The following is a 10,009-nucleotide window of genomic DNA, read 5'->3' as shown; positions in this document are numbered from 1 at the left end:
AACTTGCAAAGATCTCCAGTAATTGTAGACCATAATCTGATTCTATATATTGACTAATATAGTAGGATAGTTTGACGGAATCGGTTCCAGGTCGTGGTATTTAAATTAGGGGTAGTCAGGGCTTTGTGGTTAAGAAGCCCATCTTACAACAACGTGGTTTCGTGTTCAGTTCTTCTGCAAGACACTTTGGGCAAATGTCTTTCAGTATAGCACCGGAACGAGCAATGCCTTGTGAATGAATTTGGCTGAAGGAAATTCTGTGGAAGCTCGTTTTATGTATGTATGTATGATAGATTGTTCGCTCCTACACGCATTTTTTTCTCGCCTTGTTTCTCTCCTTGTTTCTTTTCTGTGTATCTTTCTGTCGAAGAGCGTAGGCTCGAAACGTAAAAGACTTTTTCTATTTCTATTCCTGAGCGCCATACTAATACATTTGTTTGTTTGTACTCCACCTGCCTTCGTCTTTTGTTTATTTTCGTAAACTTTCCCGTTATATATATATATATATATATATATATATATATAAGTGTGTGTGTGTGTGTGTGTGTGTGTGTGTGTGTGTGTGTGGTGTGTATGTATGCATTTATATATATATACGATGTGGTATCAAAAGATTCCAGGACTAGTTCTGTATCGCGCCAACGGATGGTAGCACACGGTTGCGTGCGCAGTGAGACCTAGCAGTGATCTTCATGCGGTAGTATGCCGAGTGATATCGTTGTGTTTACTTCGCAAGTTGTGAAATTCGTGTTTTTGTGATCATGTGTATGCTGTAGTCTGAGATTTTGTCACGGTCAGGAACAAGGTGCTAACGTGAATTTTTTGCGTTAAACTTGGCAAGTCTGCTACAGAGACATAGGGTATGCTTCGGTAAGCTTAAAGCATTGAGGCAATGGTTCGTACGCAATATTTCGAGTGGTACGGGCGCTTCAAAAGGCACGAAAACCCCGCAGCTCAATCAAGATCATCGCTTTTTTTTTACATCATCCGTGGTATTGTGCATCGAGAATTCGTCACCCAGAGCCAGACTGTCAATCGAGAGTTCTCTTGCAATGATTTGAGGTGACTGAGGGAGAACATTTGGCGAAAGCAACCGGATCTGTGGGAAGCGAAGAATTGGATTCTTGACGACCACAATGCATCCTGTCATCGAGATCTCCTCGCTCGTGAGTTTCTCGTCAAAAACAACTTGGTATCGCTCTGCACCCGCTCTATTCGCCAGATTTAGCACCTCCGGACTTCCGTCTTCCCCCCATGGTGGAAATGCAACTCAAAGGTAACCGTTTTAACACCGTTGTCGAGACCAAGAGCGAATCACAGAAGTTCCTCGATTCGCTTGCGGGAAATGACTCCTACGCAAGATGGCTATTTCGAAGGAGATGATGTAAAACAGATAAAGTTGTTTTTTTTATACCAAACATAACTAATCCGGGAAAATTATATTATATATATAGAAAGGTGTGCTAGGAATCTTAATCCTAATTTCCTAATTTCCCCTTCTATCAATGTTCACAGAACACCTCAGTACAACAAAAAATAAATAAAGAGGCAACTTTCATCAATAAATATCTTCCACACTCAATATGAACACATAACATAATACAGAACACTAGAAACTTTTCAATGAATACAACTAACCCCCATACATGCCATACACCATTCACATTACAGATCTATATCTACCCTAATTGTATCAAATCCCGAACTACTTACTTCCCTTACACATAATCTTTTTACTCCCGATATATATATATATATATATCGGTGAGCATTCAAAGCAGTGATCAGTAATTTTACGAAACCGGTATGCTTTTGAATCTCTTTAACAATTCACAATAATGACTTTTATTACTTTTATTCCTACCTCTGTTCATCTAATTGTATATATCTACCACTACCTTTCATAAAAAGCCTTTATTTTTTTGATTTCCAATGTGCATTTTTCACTTATTTTTCTTCTTACTTTCCCCTTACATTTCCACGAGTTGATTCTATTTTCTTTTTGTAACATATTTCTATTATATATATATACATACATATGCATGTATGTCTGTGCGCATGTGTTTATGCGCTCGCATGCGAGTTTTCTACTTGTCTCGTTATCGCTTGACAACAGATATTGGCTTGGTCATGTCCTTGTACAAAGTTGTTTGGCAAAAGAAACCGACAGAGACCAGACTTTTTTGAGTTTTTTTTTAATAATTACTAGGATTGTTTTGTTGGACTAAACACTTCAAGGCGATACCTCAGCATGGCCTCGATCCCGTTGACTTAAACAAGCAAAAAAAAAGATGAGAAAACAAAGATAATGAAATTAGGCAAAAACCGGCTGAGTACAGTCGCAAACTGAAAGAAAGAACTCTAACACATTAGTATAACATAGATTTAAGCATTATCCACAGCAACCCAGCTGCAGCAGCAGGAACATTGTTTCTAATAGTAGTTGTCGAGATAGATGCAGATATTCATATCTTCACAGAAAACCCCTACGTACACAGACATGCCTATACACATACACGTCTTAGTTATGCACATCCAAGAATGCGATAGTTCAATAAAGAACTCAATACACCTAAGGTGTGCAGTGTTTACAGTCATCTGTTATTGACACTAATCTTATAGAATGCGACACCGATCTTTTTAATCGCTGTGTCGGGAATGAAACTTGCTTAGTGGATGCAAACCCAGGTCCTTGGGCTGACCAAAGCCTTGTGAGTGGATTTGATGGATGGAAACTGAAAGAAGCCCGTCATATATGTGTGTGTGTGTGTTTGTGTGTGAGTTCGTCCCCACAACATCGCTTGACAGCCGATGTTGGTGTGTTTACCTCCCCGTAACGTAGCGGTTCGGCAAAAAAAACCCCTGATAAGTGCTAAGCTTACAGAGAATAAATCCCGGGGTTGATTTGTTCGACTAAAGGCGGTGCTCCAGTATGGCCGCAGTCAAATGACTGAAACATGTAAAGGAGAGTAAAGTCTTATTGTTTTTATTATTATTATTTTTTGTTCTTTGTTCTTTGAGAAGAATCCTAACTTCATGTTACTTTTGACAGATCACTTTTTTACGCACAGTTTTCTAAACCTGCGCAAAGTAAATAAGAGGTGGAAATTTTGATTTTGCACCCCACAAAAATTTTAAGAGGTGAGCTTGCAATCCCCTGAACCCCTGTTCCTGAGCACATGATTTTAATATGTTTCCACATTAAAACGTTTCGAAAAACGTCTGAAGCTATTTTGGGAACACGCTGGACACGGTTCACGTGCAGTGAGACGAGCTATTCATGAATAAATCTAACAGGGTGATCAGAAAGTGATAGAAATACTTTCTAGCCCGTTCTCATACATATCTACCTACATAGCTACCTACCTACCTACCCACCTTCTGTTGTCTGCTTCTCTGTCTGTTTGTCTGTCTGTCTGTCTGTCTGTCTATCTACCTACCTATCTATCTATCTATCTATCTATCTATCTATCTCTATCTATCTATCTATCTATCTATCTATCTATCTATCTATCTATCTATCTATCTATCTATCTACCTACTTACCTTAAGCGTAAATCTGTGACCAAAAGAGACAACGAGAGGTAAGGCGACTTACTCATGTGTTCATTTTCGAACTGTCTGAGGTGACCTTCGTCTTTTTTGTAGGTTTTTCTTTCCAGTGCTACACCTAAACTGTGAACTTTATTTATATATATATATATATTATATTTTTTATACACCACACAACCCACAGATCCCTATTGATCGAACGTTTTTGCTTTTTTTTTTCTTTGTATGTCCCACCCATCCCACCTCGAAAAGAAAAAACTCTACATTGTATTTCGTCCATTTTTATTCAGTGTTTAACCCTGTGTGGCCACAATAAAAAGTTATCTATCTATCTATCTATCTATCTATCTATCTATCTATCTATCTATCTATCTATCTATCTATCTATCTATCTATCTATCTATCTATCTTTATAAATATATGTGTACGCTTGTGTGTGCCATTGTGATGAGCTTTTGAAACTACACACACACATACGCACACATACACACACTCACACACACACAAACACATTCATGCAGACATACATACATACATACATTTTCTCTCTTACTCTCTCTCATTCTTTCTTCCTCTCTCTCTCTCTCTCTTTCTATTCAAAATTTTATTGAGACAATAGAGAATTTGTATCATGTCTGAAAAAAAAAAATAAAAAACGTATTACAAAACAAAAATAATAATAACAACAAAAGTGAGAACTTTTCCAGCAGAAAGCAATTTCTTGAACCGAATAAAAAGAAAGAAAAGGAGACCTTAGTTACATATAAGAATAGTATTTTATTAGATTAGAGGAACCAGTTCTCTTCTAGTTTCAGATGACGATCATAATTGTATGAAAAATTTAAATAAAATATTCATAATCTTTGGAAGACTACCAAAAATCGATAAGGAAATTTGGAAGAGGAGGCATAAAGATGGCAGATTGGGTGTTTTCCAATCAAAGAGTTGAACCACGGCTTCTCTAAAATAACGATACCGTGCATGGCCGACGGGTTTCCTTTACAACCTTGTGGCACCGCCTTTAATCGAGCAACTCAACCCCGGGACTTATTCTTTTGTAAGCCCAGTACTTATTCTATCGGTTTCTTTTGCCGAACCGCTAAGTGACGGGGACGTAAACGCACCAGCATCGGTTGTCAAACAATGCTAGGGGGACAAACACATACACACACATACATATATATACATATATACGACAGGCTTCTTTCAGTTTCCGTCTACCAAATCCACTTACAAGGCATTGGTCGACCCGGGGCTATAGCAGAAGACACTTGCCCAAGATGCCACGCAGTGGGACTGAACCCAGAGCCATGTGGTTGGTAGGCAAGCTACTTACCACTCAGCCACTCCTGCGCCTATTATTATATTATTATATTTGATTATATATAAATTACTTACAAGTCTGTATTAAAGCAAAATCCCGCAAAAAAGAAAAAAAAAAAAATCTTTCAAACTGATGCAGATTTGAAGCTACGTCCTCAGGTGAATGGAAGTCTTTGTTAAATATTAAATTCTCGACGTAACGTTACAAGAACGCAAAGGGAATTTTAGTAATATAATTAAAAAGTAATTAAAAAAAATAAACGATACATTTATTACTAAAAATTTAGAAAATAAAAAGATCGTAAATATAGAGAAAAAAAATAATAAGATTACTTTTATTTAGCTTTAGTTTGTTGTTAATATTATTATTATATTATTTCTTTGTTTTTACGATCTTTTATTTTCTAGATTTTTATTGTACTAATTATATCTACAAGTTACATTTTAATTATATTACTAAAATTCCCTTCCATTTATTAGACAATCGTCTTATCATTTTATATCAGTCTTATTATTATTATTATTATTATTATTATTATCATTATTATTATTATTATTATTATTATTATTATTATTATTGTCTTCCATAATATCTTAAATATTGACTTAGCGTTCTTGTAACATTACGTCGTGAAGTTTAGTATTAAACAAAAAACGTTCTTTCACCTACGGACGTAGCTTAAATTCTGCATTATTTTGAAAAACTTTTTTGCATTTTGCATTGACGCAGACATATAAGTAATTTATTCATAATTAAATATAATATAAAATTTGTTTTTATGTTTTTAAGTTATGAAATAATTTGTCGTGGTATTAGAATTTTCTTGTTAAATAAATTTTCATCAAACTATTTCTCTCATTTATGACTTTATACACTCCTTGTAGCTTTTTCTTGTATTGTACTATATACTCTGTTTTGTAGAATTATACATTAAGGAGTATTTGTTATGAGTACTACCACATTACTTGAATCCATATATTATGACTTAAATTTACACACACGCACACACAGATAATAGATATATATAGCTTCAGATCTATAGATACATGTATACACACACACACACACACACACACATATATATATATTTATACTTACACACACACACATAAATAAAAATGTTTTTCTTTTGTAAGAATATTTGTTTTTATGGAATAATAAAAAACAATTTTACGTTAAACCCACGAATCAGCGGCTCAGCTTTCATGAGTCTGTTTGACCATTGAAAAATAACAACCAAACCTTCCTTAAATTACACTTCGAATTTCAAATTTATTATTCTTTAACAAGATTAGAATTGAGAGTGACTTCGAAATTTCGACCAACTAAGCCATCATCAGGCAGTCCGATGATGGCTTAGAAAAAAAAAATAAAAAAGGAACATAAAGGGCAAAGGAGTAAGAAGAAAATAGGCGCAGGAGTGGCTGTGTGGTAAGTAGCTTGCTAACCAACCACATGGTTCCGGGTTCAGTCCCACTGTGTGGCATCTTGGGCAAGTGTCTTCTGCTATAGCCCCGGGCCGACCAATGCCTTGTGAGTGGATTTGGTAGACGGAAACTGAAAGAAGCCCGTCGTATATATGTATATATATATGTGTGTGCGTGTATGTTTGTGTGTCTGTGTCTGTCCCCCTAGCATTGTTTGACAACCGATGCTGGTGTGTTTACGTCCCCGTCACTTAGCGGTTCGGCAAAAGAGACCGATAGAATAAGTACTGGGCTTACAAAAGAATAAGTCCCGGGGTCGAGTTGCTCGATTAAAGGCGGTGCTCCAGCATGGCCGCAGTCAAATGACTGAAACAAGTAAAAGAGAGTAAAAAAAGAGAGAGATGGAGAAAACGAGAGAAAAGGCGATGAAATAAGAACAGGACTTACTCCTTTATACTACAGGCATATAGTCGGAAATTTTGAGGCAAGGGGATAGTCGGTTACATCTACCCCCAATGCTTGACTGGTATTTATTTCATCCCGAAATGATGAAAAGTGAAATCGACTTCGGCGGCATTTAAACGTAACGTAATGATGGGCGAATCTGAGTTCAAATCTGCCTTGCGTGCAAACGATTCTGCCAGCTCTCCATCTTACCGGACTTAAAAATAATAAGTACTAGAGAAGATTTAATGGACTAAAAGTACTTGGAGGTGGAATCCCAGCATGGCTGCTGTTCAATGATTGCATCAATTTACAGAATTATTGAAAAATAAGAATCACTATCCACTCTCAGGTGGAGGCGCAATGGCCCAGTGGTTAGGGCAGCGGACTAGCGGTCGAAGGATCGCGGTTTCGATTCCCAGACCGGGCGTTGTGTGTGTTTATTGAGCGAAAACACCTAAATTCTCCACGAGGCTCCGGCAGGGGGTGGCAACGACCCCTGTTGTACTCTTTCGCCACAATTTTCTCTCACTCGCTCTTCCTGTTTCTTGAGTAACGCTGCGATGGACTGGTGTCCCGTTCAGCTAGGGAATACATACGCCACAGAAACCGGGAAACCGGGCCCATGAGCCTGGCTAGGCTTGAAAAGGGCGACGTTTTATTCACTATCGGGGGCAGAGATTGCTGTCTGCAAGTGCGAGCCCCGTGCGTCAGAGTGGCTGTCTCAGCGCGTCTCCCTCGCCAACCTCCGGGTCAACGCCTTTTCCATTTTGTCTGCTGGTGCCATGAGAAATGTTGAACTATTGTGGAAGAGAGTGGCCTTTGCTTCGGTTTGCTTCTTGAAAAACAAGAAATAACTCTTGTTAGAATGAAAATATTCTAGTGAAACAGTTTTATTTTTATATAATAGCTAACTAACGATCAACAGAAAAACATACAAGAACCATGAATCGGTCACTCAGCTTTCATGAGTCTGTTTGACCATTGAGAAATAACAACCAAACCTTCCTTAAATTACACTTCGAATATTGGGGATGAAGGAACACGTTGGACAAAATAGAATTTGTTAAGTAGTGCCCACCAAAAATAAATAAATAAAGGAAGGGGATTAAAAGCTTTTGGTCATAAGTCTGCTCAGTCACGGTTTATCTTGGAGCACAACAGCAGCAGCAACAACAATAACAGCAGCAGCAGCAACTACAGCGGCAGCAACAACGATAGTAACACCACCACCACAACCACCACCACCACCACCACCACCACCACCACCACCACCTCCATCACCACCACCACTACTGCAACCACCATCATCATCTTCATCATTACCATCATCATAATTATCATCGCCACCAATTTCAACTACAGCAACAAAGTACCAACACGATAAAAATCTCTTACCAATTAGCCAGTGATGTCTGAATTTCTCTTCAAAGGAATTCCGTTTTCCTTCGCCAATTAACGTAGAAACCTGTACACTTACTTCGTGATACTTTCGTGACAACTTTGATAATTGAAGTGAAATCAGTGCTTCGCTAGTGATACCATGATTATATCGAAACGTGTCAGATTTGTCTCCTGTATTTACTTGAAAACTGATTATAATATTTCCTGTCTGCTGGTTAAATGCGACACCAGTAACCTTTCTATCACTGTTTAACTATATCAGCTATTAGTCGATGTTTGTTTGATGTGAGGCGACGTGAATATTTGCTGCTGAAGAACCTAACAAGCAGAAATTTAGATATAATAATTTTATCCGCCAAAGTTGAATGATATTCGACTGTAGTTGATATTTTTATATGGTTTTAACACTATATGCTTTTCTCAAGATGAATACCGCAGTTTATTAGGCTTTCAACCTTTATACACTTTCAGTAAATATACAGATCGCTAATTACTCATTAACAAATCATAATTTGTTTTCCCCTATCGCATTATTTTACTTGTCAATATTTTACATTAAATATGCAAACACAAATATAACCATTGGATTAAAACTGAATTCACTGACGTTTACAAAACAAGGAAAAAATATTTTTTTGTCGTTGTTCCGGAAGAATGGTATGAATCAGATCATGTTTTATGTACATACAAACAATAATTGGAAAAAATTAGATGCTCTGGTAGGTAATAGTGATTTCTAACGCAGGCACAATGCTAGATGACTGTAGGGTAAGAAGTTTGCTTTCCAACCACATTCTCCTGGGTTCAGTTACACTACGTGGCATCTTGGGCAGGTGTCTTCCACTGTGTAGCCCCGGACCGACCAAAATCTTGTGAGTGGATTTGGTAGATGGAAACTGAGAGAAGCCCCCGTATATATTTATATTTATACTTATATCTGTATATGTGTAAATCAATATGTGCGTAACTTTGTATTTGCTTTTGATCCCCACGATCGCTTGATGACCGCTTGATGACCGCTTGATGACCGCTGTTGGTTTGTTCACGTCCTTGTAACTTAGGGTTCAACAAACAAAAACCTATAGAATAAGTACCAAGCTTACAAAAAGTACTTTAAGGTTGTGTGTATCCATGCATGTGTGCATACATGCACGTATGTATGTATGTATGTATGTATGTATGTATGTATGTATGTATGTATGTATGTATGTATGTATGTATGTATGTATGTATGTCATTATTCAGTTTTATTTCAAGATTCCTTTGCCAATAGAGAAAGAACCGGTATCTAACCTTGATGTTGAAATTCATTGGAGGTTGAAAGAAAGGGAGATAATATAAATATGTTGAATGAAAGGGAGATAATAAAGTGCTAGTGATCCCAAGAGAAGGTGTATGTGAGGATGGAGTGTGTGTGAGTAAGTAGGGGCGAGCAACTCTGATGTGTGTATGTGCGTGTGTAACGTGTGTGTGTTGTCTGTAACAGTTGCTGTGTGCTTTTTCACATGGTGTGTGCACATGTGTGTGGGTGTCTGTGACCTAACAGTGTGCATGTGTATGGTGTATATAAGTGAGCAAAAGTTATCTTTGTCTGTGTATGTTGCCTGTGTTAATGCATGTTGCATATGTAAGTCTATAAAGCCTATGTTCAGGTATTATGTGCTTGTGTGGGTGTGGGAGTGTGCATGATGGTGTGTGATGTGTGTAGTGAGTTAAACAGTGTGTGTGGCTGCTCATATAATGGTATGTGCGGTGACGCTATTGAAAACTGTGTGTGGGTGTGTGGATGATGGTGTGTACTGAGAAGTGGTCAGTGCTAGTGTGTATGGAGTGAAAATGAAAAGAGGAGGAGTGGTTG

At 37.6% G+C, this 10,009-nt stretch overlaps 1 long non-coding RNA gene across 1 annotated transcript in view; it reads right to left on the bottom strand.

Moving 5' to 3' along the window:
- Positions 1-3,133: 3,133 nt before the first annotated feature.
- LOC118762011 overlaps positions 3,134-10,009 on the bottom strand; it is a 20,074-nt gene continuing 13,198 nt past the window's right edge. Inside the window, exon 3 of the long non-coding RNA XR_004997792.1 lies at positions 3,134-3,146. This is a non-coding gene — a long non-coding RNA (uncharacterized LOC118762011). The remainder of the gene's footprint in view (positions 3,147-10,009) is intronic.

Source organism: Octopus sinensis, unplaced genomic scaffold (genome assembly GCF_006345805.1).
Source record: "Octopus sinensis unplaced genomic scaffold, ASM634580v1 Contig19231, whole genome shotgun sequence".
Lineage (NCBI taxonomy): Eukaryota > Metazoa > Mollusca > Cephalopoda > Octopoda > Octopodidae > Octopus > Octopus sinensis.
Note: the sequence above shows the minus strand (reverse complement) of the source record. Positions and strands in the feature narration are given on the sequence as shown.